Here is a 24,259-nt window from a genome sequence, read left to right as displayed (position 1 = left end):
TGAGCCATTTGAAATTACTATAGTTTTGTGTCTTGATGGATTTTTTTTTTTTTTTTAACCCAAAACAACTGAATGAACATCTTCAAAAATGGTGATTCCATAGTTTTTTCCAGGAGTTGTAAATGTGTCTATTGAGCAAAATGTACACCCAAGCATATCAAATACATATTGTGTAATTTTAGACCACAAGGAAGTGTGTTGAATGTCGAATAAAATCATCTTAGGTCCCTTCTAAAGGGGAACTGCTCTTTTTGGGGAAGTTTGCCTATCGTTCGCAATCATTATGAAAGACAATATATTTTTTAATGCATTCTAAATATTAAATAAACGTAAATGAAAGTCCGCTGAGAGTGGAGCTAATGGGGGCGCCATTATTCCGCCCATAAAATCCCACAAATAACCATTCAAAAAGTGACAACAATACTCAATTTACATTACGTGACATAAATATTAACCAAGTATTAGTGATATTGTTATTACAAGCGCTAACACAGACTATTTATAGCGGCGAAGTGATCTCAAGCTTGTGTGCCTCTGTTCACATCATCCAGTGGTCTGCTGCTTCCTCGCTTCCCTGCTCCATCTATCCATTCATCCATTTTCTACCGCTTGTCCCTTTCGGTGTGGCAGGGGTTGCTGGAGCCTATCTCAGCTAATTTCGGGCGGTAGGCGGGGTACACCCTGGACAAGTCGCCACCTCATCACAGGGCCAACACAGATAGACAGACAACATTCACACACTACTCAGTCACGGGGAGAACATGCAAACTCCACACAGAAAGACCCCAACCACAGGGATCGAACCCAGGACGTTCGTATTGTCCTCTGTGCCACTGTGCTGCCCTGCTCCCTGTAAGGTTATTCTAGCTTCTAAATCATTCCTCTGCGATGAGGTGGCGACTTGTCCAGGGTGTGTTGCCAATCAACCTATCCCCAGGTGCATGTCTTTGGAGGTGGGAGTACCCGGAGGGAAACCACTCAGTCACGGGGAGAACATGCAAACTCCACACAGAAAGACCCCAACCCCAGGGATCGAACCCAGGACGTTCGTATTGTCCTTTGTGCCACTGTGCTGCCCTGCTCCCTGTAAGGTTATTCTAGCTTCTAAATCATTCCTCTGCGATGAGGTGGCGACTTGTCCAAGGTGTACCCCGCCTTCCGCCCGATTGTAGCTGAGATAGGCTCCAGCGCCCCCCGCGACCCCAAAGGGAATAAGCGGTAGAAAATGGATGGATGGATAAATCATTCCTCTCACCTGAAAAGTAGACGGCTGAGAATATAATCCGACAAGTTGGGACAGTTTGACAGCTGTTTTCGGATTATGAGACATTTTTAATCTAAATGGGAATATATTATCATCCTAGCAGTCTGCATCCTAATGACAGCAGACCTTGCACAGTAAGTGATGTTTTATCATGTTTGTTGGCTCTCATAAAGTTTGCTGTGAGCAGAAATCAGTGATGAAGAAAAAAAAAAGCAAATGTGATGCGTTTTTAAATTAATGCGCCGCGTATCCTCAAAATGATCGAAATACGTAAATATTAAATGTTATTATAAATGTGCTCGTTACTACATTCAATATATACTTATATCATGTATATAAGACCGTATTGGAGATGGTTGGATGCTTTTTAGGGGCTCTATATGCAGAATTGAACAGCTCCCATACTCTCCATTGTAAGCTGACTTTTGATAGAATGTATTTAATATTAAGAATGCATTAAAAAAAATCCATCCATCATCACGATGGGCAAAATTAAAAAAAAAAGTGCAGTTCCTCTTTAAGGTGCCCTATTTTGGGATTCCAATAAAGGTGCGGTTTTAAATGCAAACACAAATAACTTTATTACCTTAATTCAACAATGTTTTTTCAGGATTTTTTTTTACTATAAAACTACCACAACAATTATTTATTCTTTTAGTTAATGGGTTTGTAAAATCAGTTTGGGTGTCAAATACTTACTATATTTTGAATATCCAGCCGTATATGCACGGTCCCCACATCTGCGGTCCCCTCCAAGGTTTCTCATTGTCATCCCACTGGGTTGAGTTTTTCCTTGCCCTGATGTGGGATCTGAGCCGAGGATGTCGTTGTGGCTTGTGCAGCCCTTTGAGACACTTGTGATTTAGGGCTATTTAAGTAAACATTGATTGACATCCTGAATGTCGACAAGACCAAGGAGATCATCGTTGACTTCAGGAAGCACCAGTCCAGCAACGCTCCACTCTACATCGACGGCACAGCGGTGGAGATAGTAAGCAGCACCAAGTTCCTGGGGGTGCAGATAACTGACAATATAACCTGGTCCCTACACACCGGAGCTCTTGTAAAAAGAGCTCAGCAGCGCATGCACTTTTTGCGTCGGATGAAAAGAGCACAGCTCCCTCCCCCCATTCTCACCACGTTCTACAGAGGCACTATAGAGAGCCTGCTGACCAACAACATCTCTGTCTGGACTGGAACCTGCAATGCCTCAGACTGGAAGTCTCTCCAGAGAGTGGTGAGGACGGCGGAAAAGATCATCAGGACTCCTCTTCCTCCTATCCAGGAGATCGCAAAAAGCCGCTGCCTGACCAGGGCTCAGAAAATCTGCAAAGACTCCTCCCACCCCCACCAAGGACTGTTTTCACTGCTGGACTCTAGAAAGAGGTTCGGCAACCTCCAGATTCTCTAACAGCTTTTCCCCTCAGGCCGTAAGGCTCTTGAACGCATCATAATTAAATTATCCCCTCAACTCCCCCCAAAATGGATTAACTCGCTGGAATAAAAAAGACAATATAACATACATCCATAAACGTGGACGCATGTGAAAAAGTGCAATATATTTATCTGTACAGTAACCAGTCACGTGCGGTGAGGTTGATGGCTGGTGAGGCACTGACTTCATCACAGTCAGATTTACAAACATATGAACCCTAAAGAGTATCTTATTCACCATTTGATTGGCAACAGTTAACGGGTTATGTTTAAAAGCTCATACCAGCATTCTTCCAAGGGTTGGAATTGGGGGTTAAATCATTAAAAATGATTCCCGGGCGCGGCGCCGCTGCTGCCCACTGCTCCCCTCACCTCCCATGGGGTGAGCAAGGGGATGGGTCAAATGCAGAGGACAAATTTCACCACACCTAGTGTGTGTGACAATCATTGGTACTTTAACTTAACTTTAACTGTACACATACAAACTGTAGCACACAAAAAAGCACATTTAATAAAAAAAAACGTTATTATGGTCTTACCTTTACTTATAAATGAAGTCCATGCGCAGCTCCTTTTGAACAAAAGCATCGATAACTTGTTTATAGAAGTCTTCCTTATCTTTCTTCAGTTTTAAAAGTCTCTCTGTCTCGATGGAGATCTTCCTTTAAGTATTACCTCCTGCTTCGATTGAAAGTCCAGTTTAGAAGACTGTTTTATTTTAGATATGTAATCCTCCATGTTAAAAGTCCAGGCGAGAGGAAAAAATAAACGATCGCTGCTAACTGTTGCTGCTTGTTGTCACTTCTTCTGCAGCCGAGTAGTCGCAAGAATGATCTCTGTGATCACTAGCGCCCTCTACCACCATGAGGCAGGATTACTGCGAGCCTCACACAGTGCGTCTTCGCAGCCGTTTTATGATTGCTCAGCACAAGAAATACGTTACACACATACAGTTGTTGACAAAATACACTGTACATTATATACCTCAGCTAACTAAACTATGGAAATGTATAATATAATTCATATAGCAATACGATCTCACTGCACAGCAGGCCAGCAGTTAGCCGAGTCATTGCGCAATCCATGGTGAGGCTCAACTCAGTGACGTGCCTCACCTGGCTGCTGACTCACTGCAAGTCAATTTTTAATAACAAATAATCTAAAACTGGTGAAGTTAAATGGAAAATAACTTTATAGTATAATCACTGGATACATATAACAATTTAATTTTTTTTTTCTTTCTACATTTTTTTTCTTTCCATGATGGCACGTGAGGCCCTGCCTCACCTGCCTCCCCTGACTGCACATCACTGACAGTCAGGGGCGCCGAAAAGGGGGGGTAAAGGAGACGGATTCTAGGGGCCCATGATGGAGGGGGGCCCAGAGAGGCCCCTAATGATGATGAAATTATGATACAGAAAAAATAATGACACTGCGTTGGGGGCCCTCTAAAGATTCTTTTCATGGGGCCCAAAATCCCTAGCGGCGCCCCTGCTGACAGTAACCTATTTATTTATTTACATATGCGCCTTATTGCTTTTTTTTAATCCTGCACTACCATGAGCTTATGTAACGAAATGTCGTTCTTATTTGTACTGTAAAAATTCAAATTTGAATGACAATAAAAAGGAAGTCTAGGTCTAAGTCTTGATTGATTGATTCTTCTCAACAAAGCAATAATAATCAAAATTTGTAAGATTTTTTTTTTTTTTATCACAAAGGAAACAGTCCACTTTCTGTATGTAAAAATACATAATACTTTAAAGATATGCTAATGTATTAAAATGCACCGTTTAAAACCCTCATTCTTGTGTCATCTATGCACATTTTGCATACCCAACGAGTATTTCGGAAACGCGTTAAATGATCTTAATTTTTTTTTTTTTAATACATTTTCCTGTACAGTTAGAGACGAACCCCCCCTCCATTTTCAGCAGGGGTTTTGCACACGCCGCGTGACGTCATCAGCCACTTGAGGACGCGGCCAGGATCACAGCACTGAGGTGTCAAGAAGGTTACAAACTCATTACAATTACCGCTTCTTTGCTACAACTACCGACTTATTCGTCGGTGGCGGCGGGCGGGGGGAGGGGGGAAAACCCTTAGCTTGTAGGCGAGGAGTAGCACCGCCGGCCGGTGAGGGAGGGACGGATTGTACCGGTCCAAACTCCCCGGGAGAAAAGTAGCTTGATGAGTGTCCAAAGTAGTGGAAGTTTGGAGGGGCCGCCATCTTTGCTCCCAGCTCTCCACGTCCTCAACACGGACGGTGTTTCCAGCGACATACCGCGGCTGTGCTGAAGGCCCACAAGGTAATGTGGAAACGCTTCGTGATGATTTTTTTTTAATGGTGTTCTTCAGCCTGTGGTTAGGAGGAAATGGTGGCGAGGCCACCGAGTGACGACTGCTTTTTTGTGTGTGGTGAATCCTGCTCGCTGGTTAGCTTCAACAGCCAAGCGTCGGCTCCAAAGTCTAAGGCTTGTCGGCTACCAGCTAGCAGCACAGGCACCTTTTCTCGGCTCTGGGTTTGCTTATCACCTTAAAACATTGCAGGCAAAATGTCGCCAAACATGAAACGTTTGTCGCTATTTGTCATGTGTGCGTCCCATTGCAAATAGCATGCTCTTGGCATACATTAGGCAAGACGAGGCTGCATAATGCAAATATGAGGACAAAGCAATGCCTGGTGATGGTTAACAATGTTGTTAACAATGCATTACCAATGCCTGGTGATGGTTAACAATGTTATTAACAATGCATCACCAATGCCTGGTGATGCATTGTTAACAATGTTGTTAACAATGCATCACCAGTTGACACCATACTTGCCAACCTTGAGACCTCAGAATTAGGGAGATATTCAAAAGGCCCGCTGGGGTAGATATAAATAAATAAATAAATGCATATATATATAAAATAAATACTTGAATTTCAGTGAATTACAGCTATGTATATATATATATATATATATATAGGGATGATGTTCGTTAAGAAATTATTGATGTCGATGCCATTAGCGAATCCTCTTATCGAACCGATTCCTTATCGAATCCAGATAGGTTGTTGTGTGTAGGGCTGGGCGATATGGCCTTTTTTTAATATCTGGATATTTTTAGGCCATGTCACGATACATGATATATATCTGGATTAGGGATGTCCCGATCCGATATTTGGATCGGATCGGCCGCCGATATTTGCAAAAAAATGCGTATCGGCAAGGCATGGGAAAATGCCGATCCAGATTAAAAAAAACTCTGGTCCGTGTTTTCCAACACACCGATTCAAATAATATATTCCACTTTTCTGCTGCTCCCTAATTTCCGTTCCGCATTTTCCAGCACACCTTCAACACATCCACAGGTCTGTGGATTCTCACGCAAGACACGCAGTTGCTTTTAGCTGCTGGCATTACACGACAGGCTCTTCTCACTCTTTCCGGTCTGTCTTTCTCACAGACAGCAAGCGCACCTTCTTACACACGTCACATACTGTCACGTCATACGTCACATACGTATACGTCCTCACGGAGCAGAGAGGTAGCAGCATGCTAACGTTAGCTGTGATGCTAGCGCAGCCGGGCTAGCAAACTTCCCTCTAGGGTGCGCACCTGTGCAATTGCGCACTGCAAATCTATGCCACGCACAAAATCAAATAAAAAAATAAGCGCATAACAATTTTCGACACACGGACGCGTCAGAGAAAACAGTTTTCGTCATCATTGTTCAAATATTGTAACGTCTGTCGAGACGCTTATCTCCATTCGGTGCCACACATCCACACCATCAAAATGCAGAGGCAAAAATTTCCAGATCAACACCATATGAAAAAATTAAGTGTTTTAAAAGTTTAAAAGTAGCATATATTAATGCAGTATGAAGAATAATGTTTTAATGTAGACACATAGAATCATCAAACTGCTGTGATTATATGCATCAAGTGTTCATTCAAGGCTAAGGCAAAATATCCAGATATATGTCGTGTATCGCAATATGGCCTTAAAATATCGCAATATTAAAAAAAGGCCATATCGCCCAGCCCTAGTTCAATGATGCCATTTCTGTTTGTCATGTATAATTTTGTCTATTTTGTGTTTATCCTTGAATAATAGGTCAGTTTCTTGTTACCAACCATTGTGTATTATTCAAACTCCCCTAATTCAGCTGGCTAGTTGATATCAATACTACTAAAACCCTTTTCAACATGATTCTGACAACTAAGTAGGCTACATAACTTTAAACTTTAATACATGCTCGGATAGGCCAGTATCGGTCGGTATCGGTATCGGTCAGTATCGGTATCGGATCGGAAGTGCAAAAACAATATCGGTATCGGATCAGAAGTGCAAAAACCTGGATCGGTACATCCCTAATCTGGATATTTTGCCTTAGCCTTGAATGAACACTTGATGCATATAATCACAGCGGTATGATGATTCTATGTGTCTACATTAAAACTAGGGATGTCCCGATTCAGGTTTTTGCACTTCCGATCCGATACCGGCCGATACTGGCCTATCCGAGCATGTATTAAAGTTTAAAGTTTTTGAGCCTACTTAGTTGTCAGATTCATGTTGAAAAGGGTTTAATACTCTTGATAACAACTAGCCAGCTGAATTAGGTGAGTTTGAATAATACACAATGGTTGGTAACAAGAAACGGACCTGTTTATTCAATGATAAACACAAAATAGACAAAATTATACATGACTAACAGAAATGGCATCATTGAACAGTGTAAAGTGCAAATAATGCTGTAAACATTATTAAAAAAAGCAAAACACACAACCTGTGTGGGATAAAATGTCTATAACTCAGCATCAATACTTGCTCTTGAACAAGTGTAAACTTAAAAACAAAACAAAAAAAACTATCTACACACTCCCTTCAATTGTTTGCCGCCCCTGACTGCAGTCCGAGCATAATGGGGAGATGTATTGGATGGTGCGTCGAAAGCCCACTTTACTCACGAGAGATGACTGCTCATCCTCCAGAATTATTTCCTCGGCAATGACACTGTTCAGTGGCAGTATGTCACGCTTCGCGAACGTTTCCGTCAGAGTTAGTTGGGCAGGACCTTTCTTTTTCTTTTCGTCAGTTTTCTTTAGATATTCTTCATATTCTTTACGGTGGTATTTCGCTAAATGCTTGATCAGATTTGTTGTATTAAAATGTATTACAACTTTACCACCACGCTTGACTTTATTGTGGCATGTTTTGCACTCCACCTCTTTATCTTTTTCGTTTTGTAGGGTAAAATAATCCCACACAGCTGACATTTTTACTGGTAACTTCCGCTCGCCTTTCGGAACCATGAACCGGCATCCGCTTCCGATTAGGACGGTTAGGACACAGACCTGTGGATGTGTTGAAGGTGTGCTGGAAAATGCGGAACAGAAATTAGGGAGCAGCAGAAAAGTAGAATGTATTATTTAAATAGGTGCGTTGGAAAACACAGACCGGAATTTTTTTTAAAACTGGATCTGGATCGGCATTTTCCCATGCCTTGCCGATACGCATTTTTTGGCAAATATCGGTGGCCGATCCGATCCAAATATTTCTTCATACTGCATTAATATATACTCATTTTAAACTTTCATGCAGAGAGGGAAACCACAACTAAGTCAATTGACTAAAAGTGTATTTATTAAACAGTTATTAAGCAGTGGCACAAACATTCATGTCATTTCCAAAACAGAAAGTGCAAGATTGTCAGAGACATTTTAAAACAAGCTATTAGTGCACTTTTGGGGCGGCATGGCATAGTGGGTAGAGCAACCGTGCCAGAAACCTGAGGGTTGCAGGTTCGCTCCCCGCCTCTTACCATCCAAAAATCGCTGCCGTTGTGTCCTTGGGCGGGACACTTCACCCTTTGCCCCCGGTGCCACTCACACTGGTGAATTGAATGATGAATGATAGGTGGTGGTCGGAAGGGCCGTTGGCGCAAATTGCAGCCAAGCTTCCGTCAGTCTACCCCATGGCAGCTGTGGCTATGAAAGTAGCTTACCACCACCATGTGTGAATGATTGATGGGTTCTACATGTAAAGCGACTTTGGGTACTTAGAAAAGCGCTATATAAATCCCAGTTATTACTTTTGTGCATGATGTCACTAAGACGACATATCAAAACAACACTAAACTAAAGTGCACTTTTTGTACAGAACGCCACTACAATAGTTTAAAACAAATAAAGTGCACTTTTGTGCATGATGTCACACAAGATATTTCAATAACTGTCAAATAAAAATGAGCTGCATAATAGGAAATCAAATAGTGTATGTCCTTCGCTATGTGGTAGGTTCCTGCGGACGTTATCTCCTTCTGTTGTTGACTATTTTTTCCATACGGTGTTGATGTGGAAATGGTTGCTTGGGCATTTAGTGGGTGTGGCACTTAACGGAGATGTTGACATGCGGAGTTTCAGGCACTCTTCATTCTCTAGCGGGTGACTTTTCAAATGATGCTACAAATTAGCAGTGCTGCTACTTTTTGTAGCAACGCTTTTGCCGCATACTTGACATATTACGGTTGTCTGTTCAACATCTTCCCGCTTGAAGCCAAACCACCGCCCTGCTGTTTTTCTTGGGAATTAATTCTTCCTTCATTTGTTTCCAGATTCGCACCTTCTTTTTCTCGTATTACCACTCGCACCACAGCTAACGTTACCCATGCTGCTACCTCTCTGCTCCGCGAGGGCGTATACGTATGTGTCGTATGTAAGAAGGTGCGCTTGTTTTACGTCTCTGTGAGAAGGAGAGGCAAGAAAGAGTGATAAAAGCCTGTAGTGTAATGCCCGCAACTATAAGCAACTGCGTGAGAACGTATACTCCAATAACACCATATAGTCATTTTCTATATCGCACAGAGACAGACCCGCGATATATCGAGTATATTAAATATATCTCCCAGCCCTAGTTGTGTGTGCACTGAGTTCCAAAAGCCATAGATGTTATGGGACCGGGCCGGCACGCTGTTTATATGGAGGAAAAATCGGACTTGACCGAGGACAGCATGCGGCCATTAAAGGGTGAAGGTTTCAGGTGAGAGAGGACGCTAAAGGCACGCCACCAATATGGTTGGCCGGGTGGAAATCGGGAGAAATTCGTGAGAATGGTTGCCCCAAGAGATTTTCGGGAGGGGCACTGAAATTCGGGACTCTCCCGGGAAAATTGGGAGGGTTGGCGAGTATGGTTGACACACGTTGTGTGGGTGTGCATCCACCATTGTGTTGCTGTGTCACAACATGACGTCCAGCATCACTGTGCAGCAGCCTTGGCGTTGAATAAGCAGCTATTGTTTTTGCATGTCATTAAATTACCGTTTGCCATAAAAAGTAAACAAATGCATGTTAATTAATGCTGCGCGTGATTGTGACTTTAATATAATATACAATTATCTTAAATGAGATAACAGCTTATAAGTGAGACCATTTGAAACTTAAAGTGGGCATACTTGGCCTGTGCATTATGCTTCCTATGCACCCTTCATCACGTCTTATAAGAAGATTGGACTGCAGACATGGAGAAAAAACAAACAATGACATTTGCTCGTTGCAAACATACAAGTTGTCTGCATGCATTTACGTGTCTTCTCTCTCTCTTTTTTAAACAGTTTATTGTCCAATTGATTTGATCCCTGTTGGAAGTGGACCATTAGTCAATGCCTTTTAGGACTTCCCTCAAGTGTCTCTGCCATAAACAGGTGGTGAATGTGCTGAGCAGCATGGAGTTAAAATGACATTCACAGCCAGGGTTGCAACTTGCAAGGGTTCAACCTCTTCTTCTTGCAGGGGCTTGAATGTAGACAATTCTTGTGCATAGAGAGGCCTTCGGGGGCGAGCCTTTATTGAACATAATACCGACTTGTGTTCATTTATCAGAAACACGCTGGGTCAAAATGGAGTAGGTGATAACCCTATCTATTGGAGGCTGCTGAAACGCAGCATAGACTGTGTCAAAATTGCAGATTTCCAAGGACTGTTGTCACTATTTTCTAACCTGTTCAGTTATTCGCCTGTACCAGAAAAACTCTAGAAGTTTTATTGACTTTAGGAACGTAAACAGTGGTCATATCAGTTGTAAATCATTGCAACAGCTGTAGCAGCCAGTTGAAGTCACGAGTCAGCAAGTTATTTGGAAATATTTTAGGTAGAAGTCTATTTGTACCCCCTTTTCCTTTGTAACAAATCAAATGTAGTCATTCCTGTCACCCTCAACACAGACACATCTCACAATTCCCTGGGAGAATTATTGTTTCAATAACTGTGGAAAACATTGTTGGTTTTGTGACTTTATCAGCCTGAACTGCCATTGCTTTTGCTCTACACTTGTTTTCCCCCTCAAACATTTTAACCAATAACATCTATATTCAAACTTGTATAACACCATAGACTACAATGAGTCTCTTGGTACATGCTGGCTCCAAATTCTGTTGGCAATATAATTTCTCCTGAGCGGAAAAAAACAAACTACCGTATTTTTCGGAGTATAAGTCGCACCGGAGTATAAGTCGCACCTGGCGAAAATGCATAATAAAGAAGGAAAAAAACATATATAAATCGCACTGGAGCCCGGGCCAAACTATGAAAAAAACTGCGACTTATAGTCCGAAAAATACGGTAAATGCATAGATAACAGTATAGTTATACTGTAGTAATACATGCCGTTAACTGGCTGATTACAATAAGTCCAGAATTTAAGATCCATCCATCCATTTTCTACCGCTTATTCCCTTCGGGGTCGTGGGGGGCGCTGGAGCCTATCTCAGCTACAAACATGTGTATCTAAATACTGAAATGATAAGAACTCAGTCAGTACCAGGTCATCTCTAATACTTACAACTATGGTTGTGTGATGTAGATGATATATGATATAAATTTGTCTGACGATAGTTTTTAATACTAACAATAAATTGTAATAATGCATGTTGCTGACACATTTTAGCTATGACTACAATTTTGACTGCAACAAGCAAACGAACGCGTCCTCAACGCAATGTAAAACCATGTTACAACAAAAAGTAACCAGCTATCAGCAGTAAATTAGCAGGTAGATTACTAATAGTTTTGAGAAAATAATAGGGCTAGTCTACACGATTTTGAGAAAAAAACTCATTGCGATTTTTGTTTCAATTTGCAATTTTTTGATTTTATAGTAAACTGTAAAAATAACAAGTGAAGGAAGACATGTTACTTTTAGACTGTCAACATTGTCTTGTCTCAAGGTGCCACAAATTGGAACAATTTGCAATGATTTACTTCCAAAAAAATGTGGCTTTATGCAGACAGACTCAGAGCTTTTGTATACATCATGCTCTTATACTTGACATATTACGGTTGTCTGTTCAACATCTTCCCGCTTGAAGCCAAACCACCGCCAGAGGATGGACTACTTGCTGTTTTTCTTGGGAATTAATTCTTCATTTGTTACCAGATTTGCACCTTCTCTCTCTCGTATTACCACTCGCACCACTCCGCTACTAGCATCACAGCTAACGTTACCTCTCTGCTCCGCGAGGGCGTGTGACGTTGCACGCGCGACAGTATGTGACGTATGTAAGAGGGTGCGCTTGTTTTATGTCTCTGTGAGAAGGAGAGACAAGAAAGAGCGAGAAAAGCCTGTAGTGTAATGCCCGCAGCTAAAAGCAACTGCCTGAGAACGTATACTTGAATATCACGATATAGTCATTTTCTATATCGCACAGAGACAAACTGACAAACAAATATATCGAGTATATTCGATATATTGCCCAGCCCTACTCTCCGTATTTTCATACATGTACGTGAAGTCCTTGTTTCCATGCGCTATCTCTAATTTTATCGTTGGCCAAAGGCTGTGTGCCTCCAAAACGCTAAGGGACAATTTCGCTAATTTGAGCTGGTAGCTGATTGGTTAGAGGAGAATGCTACATGCTAATGGCTGTCCGTAGCAAAATCCGTCTGGTCAAGATTTAGATTTTTAGGTAAAAGCGTCAAAAGACAGAGGGGTGGGGGTTGCTGACGTCATCATGTCATTTGTCATGAAATAATGATCACAAAACCAAATTCCACAGCACCAATGTGGGAATATTTCAGTTCAAACCTTTGGAACAGGATGAGCCTATCAATATCGAGAAGCCAGTTTGCCGAATGTGCGCGACTACAACAAACCTGCACACCCACTTGAAACACCGCCACTCTAAAGTCCACACTGACTTCGCTTTTTTTTTTTGATTGAGTTTAATTTATTTCAAACATGAACATACTTTCAATACAATACATAACATATAATTTCATATAATTTCTCTTTACAACAAGCCAGGCCAATGTAAACAAAACAGTGCAAAATGGTGTGCCCCTAGAGAAAGTGTGGTTAAATACATTGCCAAAGGCATGCTGATATTTATTGCCGTTATAAAACTAGTATTTTTTCAAAGTGCCGTCATGTCACTCACTTGGAATCTGCCAAACTTGATTTTGTTTTGCATATAATAATAATGGGTTATACTTGTATAGCGCTTTTCTACCTTCAAGGTACTCAAAGTGTTCTGACATTGTTACGACCTGTTAATACATCTGTTTAAATTGTTGCTTTGCACTTTTGTTTAAGATGGTCCAAACTTGAGTGTCCCTTAAGTAATGTGCAACTTTGCAACTTTGTTTGTCAAAACTTTATTTAGCTAATTTATTCTTTGTTATGGTTGTGCATGTATGAGGTCCCGCCAATCCCCTCAAGATATTTTATTGCTTTTGGTTGTAGTTTTTATTCAAGTGCAACATTTTGCTAACAGACAATGTATATTTTGTTAAGTTTTTATTTAACTTGGAGATTTAAACGTTACAATTACAATGTTAAAATACAAACCCCGTTTCCATATGAGTTGGGAAATTGTGTTAGATGTAAATATAAACGGAATACAATGATTTGCAAATAATTTTCAATCCATATTCAGTTGAATATGCTACAAAGACAACATATTTGATGTTCAAACTGCTAAAAAATTTTTTTTTTGCAAATAATCATTAACTTTAGAATTTGATGCCAGCAACACGTGACAAAGAAGTTGGGAAAGGTGGCAATAAATACTGATAAAGTTGAGGAATTCTCATCAAACACTTATTTGGAAGATCCCACAGGTGAACAGGCAAATTGGGAACAGGTGGGTGCCATGATTGGGTTTAATAGTAGATTCCATGAAATGCTCAGTCATTCACAAACAAACTGGTCCTGATGGCTTCATTTGGCCAGGATCTTCAGCTCTCACTGGATCGGTTCGCAGCCGAGTGTGAAGCGACTGGGATGAGAATCAGCACCTCCAAGTCCGAGTCCATGGTTCTCGCCTGGAAAAGGGTGGAGTGCCATCTCTGGGTTGGGGAGGAGATCTTGCCCCAAGTGGAGGAGTTCAAGTACCTCGGAGTCTTGTTCACGAGTGAGGGAAGAGTGGATCGTGAGATCGACAGGCGGATCGGTGCGGCGTCTTCAGTAATGCGGACGCTGTATCGATCCGTTGTGGTGAAGAAGGAGCTGAGCCGGAAGGCAAAGCTCTCAATTTACCGGTCGATCTACGTTCCCATCCTCACCTATGGTCATGAGCTTTGGGTTATGACCGAAAGGACAAGATCACGGGTACAAGCGGCCGAAATGAGTTTCCTCCGCCGGGTGGCGGAGGAAATGTACAAACAACACCCAGAAACGCCGTCGGCTTGGCTGGGCCTGAGCTCATCTAAGATGGACTTATACAAAGTGGAAAAGTGTTCTGTGGTCTGACGAGTCCACATTTCTAATTGTTTTTGGAAACTGTGGACGTTGTGTCCTCCGGACCAAAGAGGAAAAGAACCATCCGAATTATTATAGGCGCAAAGTTGAAAAGCCAGCATCTGTGATGGTATGGGGGTGTATTAGTGCCCAAGACATGGGTAACTTACACATCTGTGAAGGCGCCATTAATACTGAAAGGTACATACAGGTTTTGGAGCAACATATGTTGCCATCCAAGCAATGTTACCATGGGCGCCCCTGCTTATTTCAGCAAGACAATGCCAAGCCACGTGTTACATCAACGTGGCTTCATAGTAAAAGAGTGCGGATACTAGACTGGCCTGCCTGTAGTCCAGACCTGTCTCCCATTGAAAATGTGTGGCGCATTATGAAGCCTAAAATACCACAACAGAGACCCCTGGACTGTTGAACAACTTAAGCTGTACATCAAGCAAGAATGGGAAATAATTCCACCTGAGAAGCTTAAAAAATGTGTCTCCTCAGTTCCCAAACGTTTACTGAGTGTTGTTAAAAGGAAAGGCCATGTAACACAGTGGTGAACATGCCCTTTCCCAACTACTTTGGCGCATGTTGCAGCCATGAAATTCTAAGTTAATTAATATTTGCGAAAAAAATAAAGTTTATGAGTTTGAACATCAAATATCTTGTCTTTGTAGTGCATTCAATTGAATATGGGTTGAAAAGGATTTGCAAATCATTGTATTCTGTTTATATTTACATCTAACACAATTTCCCAACTCATATGGAAACAGGGTTTGTACAATGGAAACGCTCTTTGACAGGCTAACCAAAATTAGCATGGCCAATTGCAGGGTACATACACTGTATGGACAATCATTTACACTCACATTCATGCCTATGGAGAGTTTTTAATCTCCAGTTAACCCAGTCCTTCTCAAATAGTTGGGAGGGCCCCCGCGGTGTGATGCCTTGCTTGCGACCTCGGGGAACATGCTTTTTTTTCGCCGGAGCAGAATATGTTTGTAGCACTTTGCTTCACTGTAACCATGGTGGGAGATGAGGAAAGACCGGTGTGTTGTTTCCTTTAATGTTAATACGCTCACAATGTTATGTAGAGGTATAGTTATAATCATTTTATAGACAAATTGTACTATTTATAGTTCCGGTGGAGAGTGTGAAGGCGTGAAATATTTTCTTCTTCCTGGGGGGGGCATAACAGAAAATATTTGAGAAGCACTAAATTAACCTAACATGCATATTGTTGGAATGTTGGAGGTAACTGGACTACCCAAAGAAAATACACACACGAGCACAGGGACAACATGCACACTTCACATAATCGTCCAAACGGAGGTTCAAAGGTGCACACGGCGTATAGGTAGACGTTATTGTCGGCAGTAATGTCAAAATAATTATGGTAGTTTACAAGAAATGCCAGCTGTAGCGCTTCTGACAAGCGATTTTAATGCACTTTTTTTTTTTCTCAAAATAAAGCATAGAATAATTTTTTTATGATGTTTGAGATGTTTTTCAAACTTATTTTGGCGAATAGTACATCAATAGTAGACTATATACAGTATATCCATTTATACAATATATAACTTTATTTTGTTTTCATGAAAAAACATGTTTTTTTATTTTGAAGGTGTGGTGGCCTTTTTTGCAGGGCGGTGCACAACGGTCGTTTGCATGTAGGTAAGGCTGAAACGACGCGTCGACGTAGTCGACGTCATCGGTTACGTAAATACGTCGACGTCGTTTTTATGCTTCGGCGCGTCGCATATTTACGTCACACTGCCGTCATGGCGGAGCGCAAAGCAGATGATGTGAGCGGTGCGAGCGAGGGAAAAAAAGCACGCCAAAAGTCGTCAAAAGTGTGGGAGTATTTCAATAAACAAATGTATATAATTCGGCATTATTTCGGCCAGTCGGCTTATAAAATCAGAGCCGATCAGTTTACGTTCGCGCGCAGGTATAACGCGGCGCGCTCCTGTCTCATCTGCTGGTGCGTGAGCCCGGTAATTAGACCGCTGTGTCAAATCAAGGAGTACAAAAGACGCCAGCGCAGAGTGGAAAAAGGTTTAGTTCATTACAGATAACCCAGAGTTGTGCCAAAAGTATGTAAGATTTAATATTTCTCTTCGTGGGTGTGGCGCACCTGTTGCGCTGGTGAGATGGGAGGGGGGGTTGTGTGCATGTAGCGTGCTTAGTCTGGAGGCTAAATACACACAGTGTGTTATGTAACTGTTGTTTAGTGTTGATATTCTTTGCTTAGTTTGATAAATGTTGGAGCAGTTTGCTTCATCAGGAGGGTGAAGTCACTCAATTTAAAGTGTTGGATTTAACTGTGTTGGTGAGGGCGTAGAAAAAGGGGCATTTTTCTACCAGTAGACAGCGTTTAAGATTGAGTGTTTCACTGCTAAATTAATAATATATTTATATTGAATATGGATTTTAAATATGTATCTAAATAGGTGGTTAATTGGTTAGGTATTTATGTATTTGCATATTGGGTTTTCTGTTGCATTTATCTATTGTGTTTCTGGTGTTAAATGTATTTTATATGTATCTTGGTGCATTTATGTTGAGACAATTTATTTAAAATCTGTTTTAACTTAAAGGGAAAAGATGTGTCCATTTTCTTGCACTTGTTTAATGGTTAAGAGTTTGATAGCTAATTAATAGTTGTAAATTATGGGATTGATAATTGATTGATTTTTTACAGCATGTTAATCTTGTGGTGTTTTGTCCTTAAAGGTTTTTCACCTACTAAAGAAGCTAAAGGCTACTAAAGGCTACTAAAGACAGCTAATGACAGCTAAAGAAACTAAAGTCTATTAACACTGCTAAAGACTGCTAAAAAGACTAAAGAAGAAAAAAGAAGCTGTTTCTTGGTTGGAAAAACTGTTGCAAACTAAAGGAAAATAAAAGGAAAAAGTAACTACGGTCTGGTCTTTTGAGTGAAATCCAGAAGCCACATTCAGCATTGGTACATCCCTTCAAGTGTGGGATAAGCACAGCGAAAAAAGCAAAACACTTGACAGTTGTTGTATGCACACTGTGTCGAGCGGAAATGGCCTATCATAGCAGCACAACGGCTATGAAGGAACATTTGAAAAGAAAACACCCGACAGCGTTCTTGCCATCACCATCAACTAGTCAATCGTCCGCGTGAGTATACATTGTCATCATTACACAAAATCATGAATGTGTCATTTGTATCTGCGTTGTAAATTCATAAACTAAAACACTGTTTCGCTCTGAGAGGCGCGTTTGGCATGCCTGTTCAGTGTTTACAAAGACGCGCTCCTCTTTAACGCTAACGTTAATTAGTTGTGCAAATACCTTTTACAACATTAACAGTTACATGTACTATGTACAAACCAACAATTAACTTTCACTTTAATCATACTATCATTGTTGTGTTATTAAGCAAAATAAGCAATACTTTTACTTTTGTTGAAATGTTTACACTGTTACAGAATATTTCGTTTTGCACTTTTTTGTATTGGATGTTTATCTTTATTTTTGCACATTTTAAAGCAAAATAAGCAATACTTTTACTTTAGAAATGCTTATACTATTGCAGAATATTAAGATTTGCACTGGATGTTTACTTTTATATTTGCACATTAAAAAGCAAATAAGCTACTTTTAATTTTGTTAAATGTTAAAAGTTTTAAATGTTTACATTGTTACAGAATATTTTGTCATGTTGTTGTCAATGTTGACTGAGTGGCCATACTTTTTTTTTTGTATATAAAAGTCATGCCTTTTGAAAAAACTGGCCAACATTTATTTTTTCATCTTCATTTTAAATAAAAAAAAAAATCGGTAAAAGGAAAAATAATCCATAGATTAATCGGAAAAATAATCTATAGATTAACCGATTAATCGGAAAAAATTATCTATAGATTAATCGATAGAAAAATAATCGTTAGCTGCAGCCTTACATGTAGGGGAAACCCTGTACATGGTTAACAAGTTAAAGGAACCTCATGTGGTTACATTTGCACATTTCTGAAAAGAAGTAGGAAAAAGCTAAGCTTATATTTAATCTTACACATTTTCCATGTCTTCCTCCGATAATTCTTCCACAACACAATTTTTACATGTTTGAATTAAGTTCATATCCTGTGTAAAATGTGTTAAAGGATGGAAGTAATACCTTATTGGTGATAGTCAATGAAAGCTACGTATGTGTTATTTAAAGAGAAACATCACTTTTTTGTAATTTTGCCCGTCATTTCCAATCCATATGTGAGGCAAGAGGACATAGGTCTTTCTCTTTTTTTATGCATTCTAAATCGTAAGTAAACGCTAGCAAGAGGTGGCTAATAAGGCAGGTAATGAGGGTTCAATCTATTCCACTTAAAAAAGGCTCTGAAAACCCCCAAAGAACCTTCCAACATGGTTTTAAATACATGCTGTAAGTTTATATACAATGTAGTAACCGGCGTATTCATGGTAACATGCGATACACTAAACTCAACAAAATATGCATTACTTTTGTATTCACGTAACCGCGGACGGAGTCACATAATTGGCCAATAAGACGGAATCCCTTGTTAAACAAAAAATGTTATGGAAATTGACATACATGTGAGCTAAATGCTGTCATTATAAAGAAAAGGAACATTTGTTTGGGAAAATAACGTGTCCAGGACCACTCATTCATCCCTAAAACACGCTCTGAACTAAACAATGTTGAGACGGCCACTTTGAAACAGTGACTAAAATAGGCAGCTAAAGCTAGCAAGAACAATCCATACACCCACAAGTTGTCACACACATCTCATCTGCTTGTGTTGTCGCGAACGACCTCATCCATGTAACATTAATGTACAAACAGTCGCAACTTGGGAGGCTCGCTTTTTTTTTTTTACAGCCTCAAGTCTCGTCCACTCGTCAAACAGAACAATAGCACAGCACACTTCCCACCCTTCACAATAACAGCGCTGTGCGCCATATCCGAGCTAACTGCGCTAACAAAATAAAGGTTTCAAAAAATTACCTTACACAAGCATAATGTACTTGAAGCACGTATTGATACATTTACACAATTATGCTTTGACCTAAAATACTGGTCAAAATTGTCCAAAAATGTATTTCACCAATAACTGTGAATAATTTGGCATTTACTATAATCAACAAACATTTTATTACATTTTACTGTAACTAACATTTTATTTGAAACATAAAGCCCTCACTGTGTGGTGGTAAAATAAGTGTAAATGATAAAAACAGAATTAAAAACAAATACAGAAAAATTAAATTGTATTCGTTTTTATATAGCTATTGTTATTTAAATTCATTATTTTATTTATTTATTTGTACCCCGCCTTCCGCCCGATTGTAGCTGAGATAGGCTCCAGCGCCCCCCGCGACCCCAAAAGGGAATAAGCGGTAGAAAATGGATGGATGGATGGATGTTGTGGTTTATTTGTTACTAATCTATATAATTAAAAAAAATATATTTAAAGTATATATAAACTCATGTTTTCAAATGAATGATTAATTATGTTTATTAATCATGATTACATTATCAAACAAGATAATCATGAATATTATTTTTGCCAGCCCTACCGGAACGTTTATTTTTGGACGCATTGATCTCACAGAGCTCATCACAATGTTGTCTATTTCCTTCCACAACAATAAGTTCTTTGTTTTATTTGTGTAAAAATACATATCTATTTTTATATTGCTCTTTTTATCTTTGGTATGAACATTATTATGTAAACTCGGAAGTTATAGTTTTTTTTGTTTTTTGTTGTTGCTATTTTTGTATTACAACATTTTATTGTTGATCATGTTGTACTGCATTGTAATCTTTTGTTTTGTGATTGTGTGATGTTTTTTGCCTGGACCCCAGGAAGAATAGTCTCCACTGTGGTGTAGACTAATGACGATCCTTAATAAACTAAACAAAAACTACTAATCATGGCAGACTTCATAAGAGCCAATGACCACTACTTTGGGAGAAATGATGATCCAGAACCTTATATTTTTTAGTGTATATTTGCGGCGGATGACCTACAAGTTTTAGAAGCTAGGTGCTAATCAGATCATGCTATAGTAAAACACTAAGCACCATGTAGCAGTATTGTTAAGTGCTAAACAAGAAATACAAATGACAAACATGATAAAATAATCACTCACTGTACAATGTACACTCTCAGTGATATGTATGCTGACTCCTGGAATATTTATATTTTTCAGCACAAGACTTGTCTTCCCTATTAAGATGATGAATTCATCATATTCCTCACTCCTTAGCTAAAAAAATGTTGGGAGCAAACAAGCATCCTCTTGCTCTGACACATTTTTTCCCCCCAATAGGCTGCCGTAGCCCCTCGCCTGCCCCCTTACTTTTTTAGCGGTGATCCATAAATCTAGCAAAACATGACTAATATTAATGCTAACGAGAGGGGGATGTTTGTTCCAAAGATCAAATGTGAAGAATTACCTCTGTCCTTTGTATTCATTTGTTTTTTTTAAAAGTAAGGGGAAAAATCGGGAATCAAGTTTTTTGTGAAAAAAATGGAAGATTTGATTTTTAGGTCATATCGCCCAGGCCTAGCTTATGACAACAACTTTTGCTATACAGGTGGGACCGAGACGCATGATTTATAAACTAGCACAATATTTTACCAACACAGAGGCAATGCAGCAGCTCACTGACCTAGTATGTGAAGAGCTGCAGTTGTAGCTGCAAGGTGCCATGTTAGCTCTTAGCGTTTTTGGATGTTTTTGTAGAGTGCTTTACGAGGTGCAACAGCACCAAACTCCCCTTAAGAAGCCGCTTACTGTGGCGAAATAATTTTCACAAAGTACCCACTTTACCAGGTGGATGAAGTGTCTTGGTAATCATAATATATAATAATCACCATTCAAACCATTTAAAAGGATATAAATGTATTTCTCATTACTGTAGAATTGTCTAGCATTGTACTGTAATTGGAATGTAAATACCTTTGTTATCCTAAATAAATAAACAAACAAAAATATAAAATGGACTCTCACCTCAGTAAGCAAAAATGTAACTTAAATAAATATTGAGCTAAAAAACTACTGTTGTTTTGTTGTTGTTGTTGTCATCACGTGATCCCGGCAACCTCGCTCCTTTGTCCGTGTTGATATGCTCATGTTGTCCATACGGGTTGAAGCTGAAATATTGCCACAACGGGACATTTGGCTTTGCAATCATACTTCTTCCTCCTAATTTTTGTTGCTTTGCGGAACTTTTCACCAGTGAGGCGCGAGTAGGGAGGCAATGTCCGTGAATCCTGTGTTTGAAAACGAGTGCTCTTGCTCTCCACCCACCAAGACAAATATTGTGAATGAGTAAAAGGAAGGCTCACTCTGTTCAGTTAATTCTCCTGTTTAACACTCTCATGTGCTCAGAGCGATGCAAAGAGTGAAACCTCTTTCTCTCTGTTTGAAGCAGGGACAAGATCGACAAACACACACTGACATACCAATTTATACCAAGTTCTTTTTCATGTTTTTGTTCGAGGCCTAGTCACCATTGAAACCTTTTCCAAGGAGCAGTTGGTGTTTGTTATTAGCGTACTGGCTGCCTCCACTGTTGCGACTGTCAACACTTTTGATTGACCAAGGGAGGAAAAGATGTGAGGCTCAACAATTCTGATTGGCCAACATGCCTGTCACTCAAATGCTGGTGACGGCAGAAGAAAAAAAACCTCAGCCTCTTGCGGTTATTTTTCGCACTGAATAAAACTTCGATGCCGATTAAATTTTGATAAATCGTGCAGCCCTATTGAGGAGCCCAATATGTTTATGCAGACTGGAGTGTTGATTGCTCTCATTGGAAGGAGGTGCCTAGCTTGAGGCGCAAGACATGATAGAGGGTGTCTGGTGAAATATGTTGTAGTTGTCTACATTTCTAAATACACTATATTGCCAAAAGTATTTGGCCACCCATCCAAATGATGAGAATCAGGTGTTCTAATCACTTGGCCCGGTGTATAAAATCAAGCATTTCGGCATGGAGACTGTTTCTACAAACATTTGCGAAAGAATGGGCCGCTCTCAGTGATTTCCAGCGTGGAGCTGTCATAGGATGCCACCTGTGCAACAAATCCAGTCGTAAAATTTCATCGCTTCTAAATATTCCAAAGTCAACTTTATTATAAGAAAAGTGAAGAGTTTGGGAACAACAGCAAGTCAGCCACCAAGTGGTAGGCCACGTAAACTGACAGAGAGGGGTCAGCATAGTACAAAGACTTTCTGCACAGCCAGTTGCTACAGAGCTCCACACTTCATGTGACTTAGACTTAGACAAACTTTAATGATCCACAAGGGAAATTGTTCTACACAGTAGCTCAGTTACAATGATGGAAAGTGTAAGGATGGAAAGGACAATGCAGGTATAAATAGACTAAATATAGCGATATAAAATATAACATATATATACGACCTTCCAATTAGCCCACGTACAGTACGCAGAGAGCTTCATGGAATGCGTTTCCAAGGCCGAACAGCTGCATCTAAGCCATACATCACCAAGTCCAATGCAAAGCGTGGGATGCAGTGGTGTAAAGCACGTTGCCACTGGACTCCTTCTCTGGAGTGATGAATCACACTTTTCCATCTGGCAAACTGATGGACCAGTCTGGGTTTGGAGGTTGCCAGGAGAACGCTACATTTCGGATTGCATTGTGCCGAGTGTGAAATTTGTTGGATGAGGAATTATGGTGTGGGGTTGTTTTTTCAGGAGTTGGGCTTGGCCCCTTAGTTCCAGTTAAAGGAACTTTGAATGCTCCAGGATACCAAAACATTTTGGACAATTCCATGGGATGGCACTTCAAGTTCATATGTGAGTGAAGGAAGGTGGCCAAATACTTTTGGCAATATAGTGTATTTTGGTTGTCTTTTGCATCATCTAACAATTCTCCCTGGTTTCTGGAGCACTGCTGGATTGCAATTGTGTCCGCTCTGAAGTATAACTTTCTTGTGTTTTATGTTACTCCTGACCAGCTATTGGTAGATAAAAAATGGTTGTGTTTTCAAAGCACAGATTGCTCGGGAAGTAGAGAGTGCCAGTGCCTTTGGAGCTTGCACAACCTCCTAATACGAATTCAGTATTCATCTGTGACTTGCAGTCGAAGCATTTGTTCTGGACCTCGTGCTTAGCAGTGCGACTCCTTTTACACCTTGCAGTGGAGTAAATGTGACAAAAGCTGTATTGTGCAGGAGTACACTTTGCCTTTTATTAGAATGATGCTGTGTGATTTATAGTGTATTCTCTAGTGCTTCAATCATACAGTCAGTGTTTCCCACAGGACAGGCATCTATTTGTGGTGGTGTGGTGGGGGGTGGCGGCGGCAGCGGCGATGACCAAGAAGAACGCGGAGTTGGAATATAATTACAACACTTTATGTACATATTTATATACAGATTTGAACAATTAGTTATTCACTAAAATATATTTATTAATTGTGGTTCTTCCAAAAAATATATCTTATAAAATATAAAAGCTAAAATGTCTCTTAAAGCTCTGCCCCTTTAATTAGTGCATACATCATCTGTGTGAAGGAGTGAACATCCAACATTAGAATTTATTACTAACGAGCAGAACCGCTCTATGTACAGTGCCGTCTAACCTTAAGCGGCAGCAGCTCAACACATGCAGGATTCAACGTTAAGGTTTTTTTCTACTTGCCCGACTTCTCAAATCTACTTGCCCCAATATTTTTACTTGTCCTGCCTAGGTTTTTTTCTGGCTGTATAGTGCTCGTGGCTTATATCTTACTAAAATTATTATTATTATCTATAATTACATTTAAATGGCATTGCAATCATGTAAAATTAAATGCTATTTCACA

At 40.1% G+C, this 24,259-nt stretch overlaps 1 protein-coding gene across 2 annotated transcripts in view; it reads left to right on the top strand.

Moving 5' to 3' along the window:
• Positions 1-4,701: 4,701 nt before the first annotated feature.
• The window catches only part of tlk1a (tousled-like kinase 1a), a 46,887-nt gene continuing 27,329 nt past the window's right edge, over positions 4,702-24,259 (top strand). The window contains exon 1 of one of the 2 annotated variants that reach the window (XM_061971623.2): positions 4,702-5,007. The gene's annotated coding sequence lies outside the window, so the exon portion shown is untranslated. The remainder of the gene's footprint in view (positions 5,008-24,259) is intronic. The other variant, XM_061971625.2, reaches the window with a different exon arrangement.

This window comes from Nerophis lumbriciformis, linkage group LG13, assembly GCF_033978685.3.
Source record: "Nerophis lumbriciformis linkage group LG13, RoL_Nlum_v2.1, whole genome shotgun sequence".
Taxonomy (NCBI): domain Eukaryota; kingdom Metazoa; phylum Chordata; class Actinopteri; order Syngnathiformes; family Syngnathidae; genus Nerophis; species Nerophis lumbriciformis.
This window is presented reverse-complemented; position numbering and strand designations above follow the sequence as displayed.